We start from the raw sequence: 10,000 nt of genomic DNA on the forward strand, positions 1-10,000 counted from the left end.
TGATACGCTTTGTTATTTTGCTTCGTCTTGTTTCTGCTTGTTAGTGTTGTTTTCTTTTGTCTTGTTTCTGCCTGTTTACTGACTCATATTTGCCTTTGTGATGCAGGAGCTAGTTTTCCTATAGAGGACTCGGTTATCATCAGTACACTCTCTGGTTGCTCAGCAGTCAAGACCCTGAATAGTGTGGGCGTAGGAGTGCATCAAACACATTGTCATTATAGGACATGGAATACCTTGGTTGGTTGCAGTGCGGATAGAAAATGGAAAAATAGAGCGTTGAATGTTGGTAGTACGTCTACACATCATCACTATAAGGCATTGGAGTCTTAGTGTTGGTGGTCTGTCTACACATCATCACTATAAGGCATTGGAGTCTTAGTGTTGGTGGTCTGTCTACACATCATCACTATAAGGCATTGGAGTCTTAGTGTTGGTGGTCTGTCTACACATCATCACTATAAGGCATTGGAGTCTTAGTGTTGGTGGTCTGTCTACACATCATCACTATAAGGCATTGGAGTCTTAGTGTTGGTGGTCTGTCTACACATCATCACTATAAGGCATTGGAGTCTTAGTGTTGGTGGTCTGTCTACACAGTCTCTCTATGAGACATTGGGGTCGTAGTGTTAGTAGTACGTCTACACATCATCACTATAAGGCATTGGAGTCTTAGTGTTGGTGGTCTGTCTACACATCATCACTATAAGGCATTGGAGTCTTAGTGTTGGTGGTCTGTCTACACAGTCTCTCTATGAGACATTGGAGTCTTAGTGTTGGTGGTCTGTCTATACAGTCTCTCTATGAGACATTGGGGTCGTAGTGTTAGTGGTCTGTCTACACAGTCTCTCTATAAGGCATTGGAGTCTTAGTGTTGGTGGTCTGTCTACACAGTCTCTCTATGAGACATTGGAGTCTTAGTGTTGGTGGTCTGTCTATACAGTCTCTCTATGAGACATTGGGGTCGTAGTGTTAGTTGTAAGTCCACATGCCAGCATTTGCAAAGGTGGGTTAGTGTGGAGAAAGACAAAAAAGCAGCTTAAAATAATTTTGGCTAAATAATATTCAAGGCCTTGCACAGTATGAAGGACTCTTGAATGCCTCCTGAATGCCATTAGTGGCGTCTCACTCGCGGCCACTCTCAGCAGCCATTTGGTGCTGATGGCCTGCCCACGCCATCGCAGCGTGCCTCCACTATAAACTGCCCTCGCCATCGCTGCGTGCCTCCACTATAAACTGCCCTCACCACCGCAGCGTGCCTCCACTATAAACTTGACGATCAAGCGCTTAATGGCAGGGAACGGCGGCCGCACGAAGGCCTAATGCCCACTAATGAAGAGGCCACTCGTTAGGATGACACAGGAAGGCCGCTTAGGTGATGATCTCACTAAGTAACACACACACACACACACACACACACACACACACACACACACACACACACACACACACACACACACACACACACACACAAACACAAACACACACACACACGTGTGCATTCGTGCACGTGTGCGTGCGTGTGTGCATGCGTGCAGTTCACCCCTCTCCAGGTTTACCCGGTGGGACGGTGTCTTGGCCGTCTCCAGGCTGCAGAGTGTTTCCAAAAGGGCTTTTTGCTGAACATCTGCATCGTAAAATCGATATTTGAACACACCCTCACAGCTATTATGATGCTACACGCCCTCACAGCTATTGCGATGCTTGTTCAATGAGGCGCAGGAAAAACATACTGAATGGCCTGTTTGTAGTTTAGAAGGGAAGTGCAGGCTGGTTCACCTCATGCGATGTAGAGGCCTGTTTGTAGTGTGGAAGATTCAAAGATTAAATAACTTAATTCCCTTTATTCCAGACATAAGGGCCTGTTTGCATAATACCTTTTTATAACCTTTCTATACATTGTGAATTACAACATTCACTTCAATTGGTAATGCATGTATCTAACTTTCCGGTGACTTACATTACAGGCTAGCAAAAATTATGTTTTTGCTTTTGGAAAAAATCGTGAAAATGTTCTTAAAAACAAAAGGTGGGTCCCAACAGGAAAGGTGGGTTATGTAGCTTAGGCCATGCTGGGTATATGGGATAGCAGTGCTGGGTTATGTAGCTTAGCCCAGGCTGGGTATATGGGAAAAGCAGTGCTGGGTTATGTAGCTTAGCCCAGGCTGTGTATATGCAACCGTATCTCGCGTCTGTCGTAAAGTCTTCACGAACAAAATGTGGGAAATTCTGGGGGAAATTCTGGGGGAAATTCTAGGCAGAATGTACAAGGGCGTGGTGAACTCAGAATTTCCCCCAGAATTTCCCACATTTTGTTCGTGAAGACTTTACGACGACGCGAGATAGGGCTCGTATATGGGATAGCAGTGCTGGGTTATGTAGCTTAGGCCATGCTGGGTATATGGGATAGCAGTGCTGGGTTATGTGGCTTAGCCCATGCTGGGTATATGGGATAGCAGTGCTGGGTTATGTAGCTTAGCCCAGGCTGGGTATGGTCCTGCAGATAGCAGTGCTGGGTTATGTAGCTTAGCCCATGCTACTCTGTGGGCCTACAGATAGCAGTGCTGGGTTATGTGGCTTGGCCCATGCTACTCTGTGGGCCTACAGATAGCAGTGCTGGGTTATGTAGCTTAGCCCATGCTGGGTATATGGGATAGCAGTGCTGGGTTATGTAGCTTAGCCCATGCTACTATGTGGGCCTCCAGATAGCAGTGCTGGGTTATGTAGCTTAGGCCATGCTACTCCTCCAGATAGCAGTGCTGGGTTATGTAGCTTAGCCCATGCTACTCTGTGGGCCTACAGATAGCAGTGCTGGGTTATGTGGCTTAGGCCATGCTGGATATATGGGCCTCCAGATAGCAGCTCTGGGTTATGTGTCTAGTCTTATAGCCCATGCTGGGTATATGGGATAGCAGTGCTGGGTTATGTGGCTTAGCCCATGCTGGGTATATGGGATAGCAGTGCTGGGTTATGTAGCTTAGCCCATGCTGGGTATATGGGATAGCAATGCTGGGTTATGTAGCGTAGGCCATGCTTCTCCTCCAGATAGCAGTGCTGGGTTATGTAGCTTAGGCCATGCTACTCCTCCAGATAGCAGTGCTGGGTTATGTAGCTTAGGCCATGCTACTCCTCCAGATAGCAGTGCTGGGTTATGTGGCTTAGGCCATGCTGGATATATGGGCCTCCAGATAGCAGCTCTGGGTTATGTGTCTAGTCTTATAGCCCATGCTGGGTATATGGGATAGCAGTGCTGGGTTATGTAGCTTAGGCCATGCTGGGTATATGGGATAGCAGTGCTGGGTTATGTGGCTTAGCCCAGGCTGGGTATATGGGATAGCAGTGCTTGGTTATGTAGCTTAGCCCAGGCTGGGTATGGTCCTGCAGATAGCAGTGCTGGGTTATGTAGCTTAGCCCATGCTGGGTATATGGGAAAAGCAGTGCTGGGTTATGTAGCTTAGCCCAGGCTGGGTATGGTCCTGCAGATAGCAGTGCTGGGTTATGTAGCTTAGCCCATGCTGGGTATATGGGAAAAGCAGTGCTGGGTTATGTAGCTTAGCCCATGCTACTCTGTGGGCCTCCAGATAGCAGTGCTGGGTTATGTGGCTTGGCTCATGCTGGGTATATGGGCCTCCAGATAGCAGCTCTGGGTTATGTGTCTAGTCTAATTGCCCATGCTGGGTATATGGGATAGCAGTGCTGGGTTATGTGGCTTAGCCCATGCTGCCTCCAGATAGCAGTGCTGGGTTATGTGTCTAGTCTAATAGCCCATGCTGGGTATATGGGATAGCAGTGCTGGGTTATGTGTCTAGTCTAATAGCCCATGCTGGGTATATGGGATAGCAGTGCTGGGTTATGTGTCTAGTCTAATAGCCCATGCTGGGTATATGGGATAGCAGCTCTGGGTTATGTGGCTTAGCCCATGCTGCATGCATGGGCCTCCAGATAGCAGCCCTGGGTTATGTGGGTCAACAGTTCTTGCACAGGTCTGAGGTACTCGGAGGAAAGAAACTGTTTAAAATTCATTGCACTTCAATCGAGTCAGACATGGGCAGACATGGCAAGCACATTTGGTGGGAAATGAACAGTCAGACAGCTAAAGATGTGGGTGTGAAGTGCATATTTGGAGGGAAATGTACAGTCAGAAAGCCAAAGACGTGGGTGTGAATTGTTTGCCTGTCCAAAGCCAATCAGAATCTCAATGGTGCCGGCTAGAAGGGTTGTAGACGAACGTGCGTTTACACAAGATAATTGATTTTACCTCCGCTGAACGTTTCCCCTCGAACCGGCTGACAGGTGATTGCTCTCTTTGTCTTAATTAAGCATTAAACCAACATGTCCATTAGATGAGGAGTCCCTCCCATTCATCAAACACACCATTTTATAATGACTCTCTCTATCTACTGAAGTCCCCTCACATGCTGGATTGCCTCTCTCTCTCTCTCTCTCTCTCTCTCTCTCTCTCTCTCTCTCTCTCTCTCTCTCTCTCTCTCTCTCTCTCTCTCTCTCTCTCTCTCTCTCTCTCTCTGCAGTGTGTTTACTGGGGCAGTGCTGGCTTAGCTGGCAGCTGAGTCCTGTGTCTAAGGCCTTAAACTGGATGTGGTGAAGGGAGGCTGCAGCAAAGGGGTGTAGCTCAGACCGACCCAGAAGACACACACTGTAGCTCAGACTCAGGGCCAGATTAATTTTTTTCCGGGGGCCCTAGGCTATAGGTTGCGATAGGCCCCCTGCAGAACTTTTTTTATGACAACATGACATAAACAGTGTAATAATTCCGAGCTTTGAATTAAGTCTGCCAACTATAGATAGGAGTATTAACAAGAAATGAATTTTTCAATACTGCATCTGCAATTCAGCAAAGTTAATCCTATTTGACCAATCAGGGGGGCCCCTGGCAGGTTGTGGCCCCTAGGCTGCAGCCATATCTAGACTGTAGGGGCACCTGGCAGGGGGAGGCCCCAGGCCGCAGCCATATCTAGCCTGTGCGTTAATCCGGCCCTGCTCAGCCCTACCCAGTAGAGACGTGCTGTCCCCAGGCAGAAGCTGAGGGGATATGTGGACATGGTGCAGAGCAAACGGGAGGGAGGCAGGTAATCTTGAACGAAGAGAAGACACCGGAGCAGCTCAGATGGGATGCTTTTCTTTTTAATTCAACATGTCAATATGTTGTGCACTTGAATTAAAAAGAAAAGCATCCCATCTGAGCTGCTCCGGTGTCTTCTCTTCGTTCTACATGTGGGAAAGAGTTCATGGGGTTAGAAGTTTTTCTTTTCTTTTATTAAAATATTATTTTCATTACTATTTTTTTATTATTTATTAGTTTATTATTATTTAAACGACCAGGAATCGAACCTGGCAGTGCAGTGCCCTACCGTTTGAGTCAAGGCAGGGCCAGCCAGAAGTTTTTATTTTCCGGCTAAAGTTATGGCTGAGGTGACTAAGGGCCTTTCCCATTTCTAATTTCTACCCCTACGCCTTCCCCTTGCCCCTCATGCTTTCAAACGAAGCAGTAAGGTGTAGGGCTTGAAACACAACCCCATACAAATTGAGACACCCCTTCAACAATCACAGAATGACTCTCTCAGCTGTCACTAATTCCAATCATTAGGTTGACGTTACTTTTTTTCCATGTGCATTTCACGGAGAAAAGGGCCATTACACATTAGGACAATGTTAAACTTAGTACAATGGAATAATTATTGCCACTTTAAAACCGTCAATTGTGGCGAAAATACTTGAACATGCGTGCTGTTGTGGATGCCGCGGCTTGCCGCCAATTTTTAAAGGCATTCGCAATGCATTCAGGGAAATCTGTCGTAGCCCTCCGTCTGGAGTGTAGTGTCGGAAAATCTCTGTTTGGAGGGGTGGAAAGTCCTTCGCCGTACCCCTACTCGCCGTACCCCTACCCCTTTGTCTTAATGTGAATTGAGACACCACTACCCCTACACGTTGATGTGCAAAACGGAGGGGTAGGGGAAAGGCATAGGGTTAGTTGGTGTAATGGGATTTAGCCTAAGGATGAGGTGAAGCTGGCCTGTAGTTTAGCGGGAAAAAAACAAACAAACTAACTAACAAAAAATCCACATTTGATCTAAGTAGTTTGAAAAGAATAGAGATGATTTAGGTCATAGTTTGAGAAAAAGCTAAATCTGATATAGTCAGTAGTTTGAGAAAAGGCTGAATCTGATACAGGCAGTAGTTTGAGAAAAAGCTAAATCTGGTATAGTCAGTACTGTAGTTTGTAGAGCATGAAATAGATGTAGGTCAGTCCTGGGTCAGAGTTAGCTCTCTTCAGTCTGTTGAATCCCTCCCTAATGAGAACAGAGCGATATGTGTGTCTCCTCTTTCTCTTCCTCCTCTTCCTCTTACTCCTCCCCCCATCTTTCTCCTCCTCCTCATCATCATCTTCCTCCCCCTCCTTTTCCTCCTCCTCTTCCTGCCGCCCTAATGAGAATAGAGTGATGTGGCTCCTTTTACTCCTCCTCTTCATCTTCCTCATCCTCCTCTTCCTCATCCTTCTGCCGCCCCAATGAGAATGGAGCGATGCGTCCCCTCTTTTCCTTTAGTGAGTCCCTCACAACTGGGTTGAGCCTCAGGTGAAAATGGGTTTCTTTTTGTACTTCTTTTGTAGTCTCTTTTTTAATGTATTGTGTGTGCTGTCTGTTCTCTTTTCTCACTGAATTCCCTGTGAGGGTGTAAATGGCGGTTCAGGGAACTCTGCGCGCGCGTGTGTGTGTGTGTGTCACCACTGACCATGACAACAGGATCGCAGTCATGAGGAATGCATAGTGTAAGCAGAGAGAGAGAGAGAGAGAGAGAGAGAGAGAGAGAGAGAGAGAGAGAGAGAGAGAGAGAGAGAGAGAGAGAGAGAGAGAGAGAGAGAGAGAAGGATGCATGTAGGGATATACCGATACTGGTATCGGTATCGGCACCCGATACTGCTCATTATACTCTTACTCGTACTCGTCAAGCACTTGCCGATACCAGGAACGATACTGCTATTACACAAAACAATGCAAAATCTTGTCACGTTCTGTGGACTTGAAAGCAACTTGGAAAAAAGTGCCACCTCATACATTAACTAACATTTAAATGTACATGGAAATGGACAACAAAAATATCACAGGTGGAAAAAAACAAGGCCATGCATTTATTTTCATTGTATTTTGGTGGTAAAAGGTATCGGTACTCGGTATCGGCAAGTACACACATTAATGTACTCGTACTTGTAACGGTGGTATCGGTGCATCCCTAGATGCATGGGGTAAGCAGAGAGATAGAGAGAGAGAGAGGGAGAGAGAGAGAAGGATGCAGTGATGGAGAGAGATGCACGGGGTAAGGCCAGCAGCACCTGAGTGGCAGCATTAAGGCTTAAATAATTAATGCAGAGAGAACAGAGGTCATCTGGAGTGGAGGAATGAGTGGAGTGGAGGAGGGGGAGGAGGAGGGGGAGGAGGAGTGGTGAGAAGAGGGTGGAAGAGGAGTGGTGGAGGATGGATGGATGGAGAAGAGGAGTGATGAAGTGGAAGTGGGGTGAAGGAGGAGTGTAGGAAAGAGGGGGTTGATGGAGGAGTAGAGGTGAGGGGGTGAAGATTGGAAGAAGGAGTGGGTGGAGGAGGAGTGGAGGAAGGAGGGGGTGGGTGGAGGAGTGGAGGAAGGAGGGTGATGGCGGAGAGGAGGGAAGAAGTTGAGGGGGAGGATAGATGGAGGGAGGGCGAGTTCAAGGATGGAGGGAGCAGGGGTGGAGGAGAAGTAGAGGTGGAGGGTGATGGAGGATTGGAGTGGGGGGTGGAGGAGTGAAGGAATGAAGGAATGAAGGATGGATGTTTTTTTTTACTAAATCAGCATATAAGTATGTAACCCAGCGTATATAATGATTGGGATCAGAAGTTATGTCCTCACTATTAGATAGTAAACTACGTCACGTACGCTTAAGAACGGTGTGTGTGTGAGGGGGTGGAGGTGTGTGAGAGGGTGGAGGAGGGAGATGAGGGAAGGAGGGACACAGGTCCTGCCCAGGGGAAAACTATGGGCTATTAATAGCAACACTTCCCCCACTCCACCGTCTCACTACCTCTCCTCCACTCTATACCTCTACTCTCTTTCCCTCTCTCCCCCTCTCTCTCCCACACTCCCTCCACTCTCCTCTCTCCCTCAGTCTCTCGAGTCAGTTTTTTCTCCCTCTTGGTGTCTCTCTTGCTTTCTTCTAGTCTCACTCTCTCTGTCTCTCTCTCTCTGTATGTCTCAATACACCCACTCCCCCTATCATACACAGACACTCACTAGTGGTGTCAACAATAATCGATTTCGCAATGCATCGCAAAGCGGGGCGGGGCAATTCAATAATCGATTCGGCAATGCATTGCAAAGCAGGGCAGGGCGATTCAATAATTGATTCGGCAAGTGCTATAATCGATGCGGCATATTTTTTCAATTACTTTTAATTTCCAGAGCAAATTAACCTTAAATTAAATTAAAGCTCTTCAAAGCATTGAAAACTGCAAGACTGATGAAGAAAACAGCCAATAAAATGTTATTCAGTGTCCGACTGCTTGTATTGCCTCATGACTAATGAGAAATTTGCCTTTGCTTTCTGTAGAAAATGTAATGCATTGCAATGCATCGTAGAATCGAGTTGAATCGAATCGTTACCTCCAGAATCATAATCGAATCGAACCGTGAGGGCAGTGGCAATGCAGACCACTAACACTCACACACATTTGCTCTCTCTTCTCCCTCTCTCTCCACACTCCTTACCCTGTGAGAATAATAAATCAATGCATGGGGCACTTTAGTGCTGAGGCCGGGTGCTGTGCTGCTGTGGTGCTGTGGTGCTGCTTTGTGTCCTCAGGGAGGCTGGAGTGGCCCCTGCTGATGCCCAGCGCCTGCTGCTGCCCTCTGGGGAATAAAAAACACTGGATATGCGCTAGCCAGTTCTTCATGCAAACTAGCCTTACACTCCAGTCCCTCTCCATGTGAGCTAGCCCACCAATCTAGCGGCTGCTGTACAGCCTGCGCTACCCATCGGCTACTGTATGGCATGCGTTAGCCTTTCGTTAGCCAGGGACTACTGTATGCCATTTGTTAGCCATGCGTCAGCCAGGGAATACTGTACGGTATGCGTTAGCTACCGTACAGCATGCGACAGCCAACGAATACTGTATGCCATGCGTTAGCCATGCATGCACATCATATGTTAGCTACTGACTGTACGCTATGCGTTAGCCAGCAAATACTGTATGTCATGCATCAGCTTGCCCACCCCTGCGTCCCCTCTGCAATGTCCATCCCGCTGCGCTAAGTCCATTGTATTAAAGTCCCTGTGCTCCCCCACTGACAGTAACACTGAGCCCCATGACGGCAGAGCAATGCTGTGATCTCCCCACTACCGATGTTCTTTCAAAAGGGGGTACCGTGCCTTTTCTCTTGATGCCTGGTGGATGCATAGGTTCCAATAGGTAATAGGTAGGAGCAAGTAAGGGGAACTCCCTCCACTACCAACCCATCAACCATCCACCCACCCAGCACCGCCACCTCCTCGTTTTTAATTATTTTTTGTTCGCTATGTAATTGTAATTAGGTCTCCTGCAATAATTTAGCTGTGCATTTTTAATATGACAATAGAGGGGAAATGGGGAGAGTCAGAAAAGCAGTGCAGTGTGAGCTGTCACGTGTGCTTTAGTAAGATCTGACGGTAATGGGGTCGGTTGTGGGGATTCTGTAATGGGGTGGGTCGTGGGGGTTCTGGATTTCCTCCATTGTGAATTTCCCCTCTTTAATATAAAGCTGTGCTCACCATGTGATATTGTAATCCCACAACTACAAGAGTAATTATGATAATTGTGTTACCCCTACCACTCTGACTCCCCCCTCCACCCCATCCACCACAACACTACCTCCTCCCCCTCTTGCTCCTCCTCCTCCTCTTCCTCCTCCTCCTCCTCTCTCCTCCTCCTAATCCTCTCCCTCCTCCTCCTCATCCTCCTCCACCAACACCTCCGCCTCT

General features: G+C 47.5%; 1 protein-coding gene across 1 annotated transcript in view; it reads left to right on the top strand.

Annotated features, from left to right (window-relative positions):
- Nucleotides 1-10,000, top strand: part of clstn2a (calsyntenin 2a) — a 335,228-nt gene that overhangs the window by 157,557 nt on the left and 167,671 nt on the right. The window lies entirely within an intron of this gene.

The sequence above is a fragment of the Engraulis encrasicolus genome, chromosome 16 (assembly GCF_034702125.1).
Source record: "Engraulis encrasicolus isolate BLACKSEA-1 chromosome 16, IST_EnEncr_1.0, whole genome shotgun sequence".
Classification (NCBI taxonomy): Eukaryota; Metazoa; Chordata; class Actinopteri; order Clupeiformes; family Engraulidae; genus Engraulis; species Engraulis encrasicolus.